Below are 8615 nucleotides of genomic sequence, written 5' to 3'. Positions count from 1 at the left end.
GGAAGGTGGAGGGGCGCTGCCAAGAGGAGGCGGCAAACGTGAGAGGAAGATTTCATTTATGATCTGAAAACGGGTTGTCTCATAGAGCAAAGAAGGAAAGGGGATTTAGGCATGCAGCAGGAGGGGTGAAGGCTAGACACGGAGAGGGACTTGTCCTGGAGAGGAAAACACTAGGGCAAAGGTGAAAACTTGGAGGAGAGGGGTGCGGTCCCGGCGCCGACAGTTCCCTTGGCCGACAGGGAGGGCGAATTGAAGATCTTAAAGGGTCTCCAGAGGCCAGAGCCTCTCTCTTGAAGTGCGGATGGGAGTGGGTGGAGGGCTCCGGGAGAGAGGACCATCTGGGTATCAGCAGACGGAGTGTTGGGGGTGGGGAGCCGATAATGCTTGTGAAATAGATTTCTCTTTCTGCTTGCTAAACTATGGGTCTGGGAAAGCAGGTGAAAGGCCTTCGAGGGGAGAATGCTGGGGGATGGAGAGGGAAACTCCTGGTGGGGTGGCTTGTTTACAGGTGGGGTTGGTTTCCAGTTCCACTACTGGCAGGATCATGAAAATGATCTGCTGTAACTGAAGGGATGGAGGTTAGACTCAGTGAAGAACTTACCGTGTTGGTGTAGGACCAGATGTCAATCAATACCAGTGAGTGAGGCAGATAGGATATTCTTAGGAGCTGGTGGCACCCTGCCAGGGCCTGGGGGTCATTGGATGGAGGGAGAAGAGGTGCTGTGGCCCTGGGGTGGGTCAGGGCTGGATGCATCACTGGGGGAGGAGAAGGACTGGAGGTAGGGAGGAGAAGGGACAGGGAGTTCTGGGGGAGGGGCTGGGCCAGGGCCAGGGCAAGAGATCTGTTTCTTTAGCTTGAAGACCGGCACCTGGCAAGTTCCATACAGATTAATGCCTGGTTCTCTGGGGTCCCTATGATCACCCTCTCCTCTAAGGGCTCAGCCTCAGCTCTTAGTTGCCTCCTCTCTTGGGCAGCCCTTCCCTGACCTGGATTTCACGGCCCCTTCCCCTTTTACCTCCCAAAATAACCTCCCCTGTCCTCCCCCCTTGCCATATCTCTTTACATGTGCCAGGCCCAGCTCGGTTTTCCCAGGGCAAGCCTGGGGTTATAGGGACCCAGTGGGCCAGCCAGACCTCCATTTGCATGTTAACTGACCCCATTTTGCTGTCACCTGGACTCTAGGAATGACCCCCTACACTCAGTCTGCACTCATAGGGTCCCTTGGCATTCTTTTTAAAAACTTTTTTCCTCCAGTTTTATTGAAAAATAAGCGACATACATCAGTGTATAAATTTAAGGCATACATACAGCACCATGGTTTGACTTACATATATTGTGACATGATGACCACAGTAGGTTCAGCTAACATTCATCTTCTCATAAGATACAATAAAAAAGAAAAAGAAAGAAAGAAGAGAAAAAGGAAAAAATTCTCTTTGTGATGAGAACTCAGGAGTTACTCTGTTAACAACTTTCCTGGTGTCTCATAGAGCGGTGTTAGCTCTGGTCATCATGTGGTACATTACACCCCCAGCACTTATTCATCTTAAATCTGGAGTTTGTACCTTTTGACCACCTTCCTCCATTTCCCGGTCCCCCTCCCCTCTGCCTCTGATAACTGCAAATCTGATCTCCTTTTCTAGGAGTTTGACTTTTGTTTTAGATTCCACATAGAAGTGAGATCATACAGTATTTGTCTTTGTCTGATTTATTTCACTTAGCATAATGCTTTCAAGGTCCATCCACGTTTCCTTCCCACTCGCCCACCTCCTAACCACACATACACAAAACAGGGTCCAAAGTATCCTCTAAATAGGTGACTTGCACATCCCTTACCCCATTCCACGAGGACCCTGGAACTTGAAGCCAGGATTATCATACCCCTGGATCTCTAGGGCTTCAAAATCTCCTACTGAGGCTCAGTTTCCTCATTTGTAAAATGGGAGAAGAGTCCCTGCCTGATAGGGTTGAGTATCATATGAGGTAAGTGCCTGGCACATAGAACACCCTCGATTAATCCGTGGCTGCCGATGTTACTGTCTTGTCATCTCCTAGCAGGGCAGCAGTGAGGGGAGTCGTCTCTCCAGGCTCTCATCAGGAGAACCTTCACCCCACCCCGGTCATCCAGTTTGCCTGGGCCTCTTTCATATTCCCCCTTTCCCCTCAGACTTTGGTCTGGCCATGGAGATTCCTCCCAAGTCCTACACCCACCCTTCATGTTGCTTCCTCAAGCTCCAGATTCTCCGAACCCCTTGCCCTGAAAGCTACAGGTAAGGAGAGGGGCCCAGGTTGCTCAGGCTTTGGAGAGATGGCTGATGGGGGGCTGTGTGGGAAGAAGGGTCCCGGAGCAGCCAGTGCTGGGGTGGAGGCAGAGGAAGAGAGAGCAGGGAGAGGGAGGAGAGAGCTCTGGGTACGGGTTCGGGCTTGCTTCAAGAGCAGGAGGCTGGGTGTAGGTGGGCGAAGCGTTTGCGGGTAGCGCGGAGGTGGAGTGTGGCCGGCTGCAGCCTCTGGGGCTGGGGTCTCAGCGTGGGCTAGAACGGGGCTGTCTGTGTGTCGCGTTTTGACCTTTATTCATGCCCAGAGCTGGCTGAGTGGCTGTGAGTGTGTGTTGAGCTTGTGGGGGGAAGAAGGCAGGGGTTGCTCACACACTGGGCTGGGGAGGCGTGGAGGGCCCGCCACCTGCTCTTGGGGGCCCCTGGTTGGAGGTGGAGCGCTTGCAGGTGTCTGCGGGAGGTGTGCTCGCGTGTGCAGGCAGGCGTTGCCGTCCCTGCCGCAGCCGCAGCCGGGGCTGGAGAAGTAGCTGGTCCGCGCAGTGCACTTCTGGCTCCATGAAATATTTAAGGCTACAGGGATGTGACTCGGTGACGCAGTCACTTAGCCTTAGTGCGCCCCCCCCCCCCCCGCTGGACTCTGGGTTAATGGGGCTGCTCTTTTCGTTCTCAGCACGTTCTGCTTTTATTTAGCTGTCCTCCTTACCCCCACTAACCTTCTCATGCATTAATTCACTAATCCTCGCAACCCACCAGGAGGGAGGCACGTATTAGGATCTTTACTTTACTTCTCACCGGTGGGGTCATGGAGCGAGCTGATGCTGGGATGGGCTGCTTGGGTTGGCATTTGGGAGGCTAGAGGTCAGTTCCTCCCTCTGCGGCCGACTCTCTGGGCCAGTGTGGTGGGGCCGTCACTACCTCCCTGCCCCTGAATGCACACTGGTCTCTGTTTTCTCATCTGTAAAATGAGGGGGACTGGGTGACGGCGTGGGTTTCTTCCCATTCTGAAATGTCGTCATCCTGAGTTAAGGGTGCTCCAGCCACATACTGGGAAGTCTCAGACCCAGAGGCAGGGACCGTACCTCTATCTTTGCATTTCTCCCCACCTGGCCATTGTGGCAGGGGTCAGCTCCTGCTTGTTGGATACATGATGCATGCATACTTTTTCACACACTTCGCTCTGACGAGGTGAGGCTTGAGGCTGATTTACACACCCAAAGGAGCAACGACCCCATCCAAGTGGTCCCCCTGGGAAGCCATATGTTCACACCAATTTGCTGCGGTTTCTCAAACATTTCTGGAAACTCTTTTGGAACATCTCAGAGCTTGTGGCATATGCTCTGAAAATCCTCACTGTGGAGTAAATCTTTGCCCTTCGGACTGGCTTTGCTCTTCTGGAAACGACTGGGAGTCTTTAGGGGGTCACACCTTGTGAAGAAGGAGGGAAGCCAGCTGGGGAGCAGAACTTGACCTGGAACTGAGGTGCGGGTACCCTGTAGTGAGGTCGTGTGCCCCCTGCGGCTCCGACGCCCATCCAGAAGACCTCTCCGCAAGAGAAGTTTCCAGAGCTTCTTGTGGGCCCGAGCAGCACCATTGGAGCAGATATGTGGCCTCTCAGGCGATGACTTGAAAGACCCCGCCTCCCTTCACTGTGTATGTCCTGGTTTGCCCGTGAAAAAGCCCATCATTGCAACTCTGCCAGGCTTGGGGACACACCCCCCCGGCAGCTGGCACTCTCGGGAATGGAGCCAATGCTGGTGATTCAAACACAGGGGCTGCTCACTTCCAAAGTGCTTTGTGTCTTCTGGAAGCACACACTGGTAGAGGTGGAAGAAACTTGAAGATCAATCCATCCCCCTCAAATTAGAGAGGAGAAACTGAGGCCAAGGGAGAGGAAGCAGCTCTTCCGAGGACTAGAACCCATGCCAACACTTTTCCCGAGAAGCCAGATTTGGTGGCTTTGGCAGGGCAGTGGCTGAGCCTGAAACAGGGGCATGGACCAGATGACCTCTTGAGATGCATTTTAACCCTATGATCATCATCCGTCCAGAAGAGCCAATCCTTAGCTAGCCCCTTCTACCCCAACTCTAACAGTTGAGTTGGATTCATTCTTCCAACCAATATTTATTGGGTGCCAGGTATTATGCTAAGTGCCGGGGATACAGTGGAGAACAAAATGGATAGTCTCTGTCCATGGGCATCTTAGAGCCTAGCAGGGGTCAGGGCGGTGGTGGGCTGACCCAGGAATTAGAAGTGATGACTATGACAAAGGGGGAAGTACAAGAATGAGCTGTATCAAGAAAGGAACAAGGTCAGCATAACCTCTGACTGCTCAGAACCCTCACAGGCGCATATGAGCTCCCTCCAGCATGGTGGTTAAACTCCCAGCTTCTGGAGCAACCTGCCTGGGTTCAAGTTCTGCCACTTGAGAGCTCTGTGACTTTGGGCAAGTTGTATAACCTCTCTGAGGCTCAGTTTTCCCGCCTGTACATCACAGGGATTCCTATCGTTACGGAGAGGGCTGGGATGAGGTAATGTCCATAGAGAGCCTAGCGCGGGGCCTGGCGCCCACCAGGCACTTGAGAAATGGACAAGAGTAGCTAGGAGTTCATCTTCGCGAATGTTTTCTCCATTGACTCTGGACAAAGCAGGGAAGAAGAAATGGGGATTTCAAAGCTTTCAGAATTAGGGGGTGGGTATCTGTGGGACATCCCTTGCCCCTTTTCAGCCAGATCCTGCTCCTCCCTGCCTTTGTCTGATCAGCTGTTCTTGATGTCCAGCTGTATCCTCATCAGCATGGGTGATCACCCTGCCCTGCTAATTAACACCAACCCTGTTAATGATTAAATCTAATGACTTTGACTTGGGGATGTGATGGAAAATTCCCCAGCCACAGGACAGGATGAGGGTAGGTTACCAGGAGTAGGAAGGAAGGGCCCCCTGAGCTCTGGATGTGTTGTTGAGGGTTGGTGGCTGGGGGTGGGGTGGGGGTGGGGCCAGATGCCTGGATTTTTTCTCGGGGCTGCCCAGCAGGGGAGTATGCATGGAGGGGGTCGTTTGAAAGTTATAGCCAGCCCTCCTCCCCCATTCCTCCCAGGCTTGGCAGAGCGCACTGGGACCCAGCCCAAGCCTTGGCATTCCTCTTGCCAGGGGTTGGTAGATTGCAGCTAGAGCAAGGACGGACGCGAGATGGTGGATTAGTGTCCCAGGGCTGCCGTGACAAAGTGCCACTAACCCGGTGGCTTCAAGCAGCAGGAACTTATTCTGTCACAGTTCTGGAGGCTAGGACTGTGAGATCAAGGTGTCGGCAGGGCCAGGCTCCCTCTGAGGGCTCTAAGGAAGAATCCTTCCTTGCCTTTCTCAGCTTCTGATGGCCCCTGGTGTTCCTTGGTTTGTGGCAGCGTCACCCCAATGTCTGCCACTGTCTTCACGTGGCCTTCTTCCCGCAGCACCTCTCTGTGTCCCTTCCTCTTCTTACAAAGACTTCAGTCCTTGGATTGAGGCTCCACCCTAAATCCAGGATAATTTCATCTCAAGCTCGTTAATTAATTACATCTGCAAAGATGTTGTTTCCAAATAAGGTCACATCTGAGGTTGTGGGTGGACGTGAATTTTTAGGAGATGCGATTCGCCCCACGGCAGATAGTGAGAGTGCTTCCCCCATGCCCTGTGCTGGAGCCGGCACCCGCCTCTCCCTCTCCCCAAGTAGAGCAAGTGCTCAGGAACTCTGGGAGCTGTCTCAAGAGGCCTAGAAAGGGGGGCTATTAGTGGAAAGAGGTGAAGGGATGGAAGCAGGGGTGTTCTAGATTGGAGAAAAGAAGACTGGGGGGACTTTGAAGGGAAAATCCTGGGTCTCTATAATTTAGTACTATTAGAGGGGAGAGTGTAACCCACATTATATTATATATGGCACATATTACATGTTATCTATTATACATATTATATATATTGTATATTCTATGTTATATTCTATATTATTTGACAACCACGTGTCATGTGATAAAAAAATAAAGTTGCAGTTTGATTTCATGGTGAGTTTGATTCATGACACAATCCTTTATATTTTATCGGGCCGCTGGGCAGGGGTAATTTTTTCCCTTGTTCTTGGGTAAAAACCCAGGAAAGACTCTTAACGGTTTTGCTTGCTTTCAAGTAAGAGACAGGCATTGAGCATTGATCAGAAACTAGAACAGCCGGGCCAGTATACGAATCAAAACTCGAAACTATTTACTGTCAGTGCTGCGCAGCCTGTTGGGCCCTGCTTTAGCTGGAGCCGGGGAAAGGGGCGAGGGGCTGGCTTCGGCCTGTCTCTCTGTCATGTTCTCCCTCCTTCTCTGCCCCCCAGGTCTGCCCTTCACCTGCTCTCACCAGATGCCATTTCGGAGTGAGAGTGAGGTGTCCTGGGGAGGACGTGAGGGGTGTGGAGCGGACCAGAAGGGGTAGGTGAGTTTCCCATTGGTGATGCTCAGCCTGCTCTTCCATCAGCTGGTGCTGTCCTGGCCCCTTTCTCTCTGATCTTCTCTGGTGACTGTTCTCTCCTGGGCCCTTTCCTGGCCCCTCAGAGCTTTGCTGTCAGCCCCATTTACCTGTGTTCCCTTATTCCAGGAACTTGAGCCTCCTTCCTCAGCTGTTGGGGTCCTTTTGTCCCTTGAGGTAGCCCAATTGGACAGCACCCAAGAGAGATGCATGGGGATATGCTTGTTTCTCTCCCAGGATCCAGAGCCGATTCTTTCTTTGCCAGGCAAACGAACCAGGGCATCCCAGAGCCCTGTCAGCCTGCCCACATGGCAGTTCCTCGGGCCTTCACTCTCCTTCTAAACTTCTGCGTGGCACCCAGTCTCCAGGACACTCTGCCCTTAACTCTAGGGGCCACATACTCAGCTCTTGTGGTAACCCATTTAGCATCCATTAGGTTTGCTCTAAGGTGGGTAGGCCCCTTTCCCCTTCCTTGGGAGAGGGGAGAAGGGGCTCACAGCACAGCTTTATCCATACATTGCCTCCTCCAAAAATCCTCCCTTCTCTCCATACTATGATTTTTTTTTTAATATCCTTGATCTGGCTGAGGCGGTCAGAAACTAATTCTTAAAAAATTTCCTTTGAAATTCATCATATGATGATTTGGCATTTCAGTTGGTTAAGCGCCTGGTTCTTGGTTTCGGCTCAGGTCATGATCTCATGGGTTGTGATCTCATGGGTCGTAGGATGGAGGCCTCCCCCTACCCCCTTTCCAGGTCAGGCTCCACGCTTGAGTCTGCTTGAAGATTCTCTCCCTCTGCCCCTTCCCCCACTCGCTCGTGTGCTCTCTCTCTTAAATAAATAAATAAATAAATAAATAAATAAATAAATAAATAAATAAATTTCATCTATTGTATCTTGGTGCTTACTTGAAATTCTAACATCTTGTTGCAAGAGGGGGGGTACCAAGTTCTAAATCCACAGGGGCAGCTTCTCTATGTCAAGGAAGGGGAAGGCACAGACCAGATGGCCTAGAGGCTGAATGGCCACCAGAGGGCAGCAGATCCTACTTCAAACTCATTCTCTTCATTGCGCTGGTTGGAATTAGTTTCTCCTTCAGTTCCCCGAGGCCAGGTAGCACCCAGTGGTCAGCCACGTTCAGGGAGGGGCTCAGCTCTCCTGGTATCTCAGCGGTTCCCCACAGGTGGCCCTGCTTTCTGACCTTCTGCCGTCTAACCACTCTTCTTGCGCTTGAAGTATCAAAAATGTCAGTCTGGCTGAGCAGGAACGGCCATTCACTAGGCACCTGCATTGTAATGGGCCTGAAGATTGAGCCATGCTCTGCCTGGGAGAAGCCCAGCCGGGAGGGAGAACTGTGAACAGACATGAGAGCTGCAAAATAACAACTGTTGTGGAGGCAGAAATGAGGGCTTTGTACTGAACTCACAGACGCGGAGAGCAGCACGGGGGTTGCCAGGGACAGGGCGGGGGGAGTGGGGAAAGGTGGTCAAAGGTACAAGCTTTCCATTATGAAGGGTGAGTAAGTTCTGGGTATGTAGTGTACAGCATGGTGATGACAGTTAACAATACTGTATTGTATATTTGGAAGTAGCTAAGAGGGTAGATCTCAAAAGTTCTTATAACTCTGTGAGGTGATGGATGTCCTAACTACACTAACTGTGGTGACCACTTCCCAGTACGTACCTATATCAAATCATCACACCACACACCTTGAACGTACACAAGGCTATATGCCGATTCTATCTCAATAAAGCCAGGAGGAAAAGAAATAAGGGCTTTGGGAGCACTGAGGAAGGAGCAGGACCTGGAGAAGTCTTCTCGGAGGAGGGGAATTCGGGTTGGGTTGTTGTTGTTGTTTTTAAGGATGA

This window comes from Phoca vitulina, unplaced genomic scaffold (assembly GCF_004348235.1).
Source record: "Phoca vitulina isolate PV1807 unplaced genomic scaffold, GSC_HSeal_1.0 scaffold23, whole genome shotgun sequence".
NCBI lineage: Eukaryota > Metazoa > Chordata > Mammalia > Carnivora > Phocidae > Phoca > Phoca vitulina.
This window is presented reverse-complemented; position numbering follows the sequence as displayed.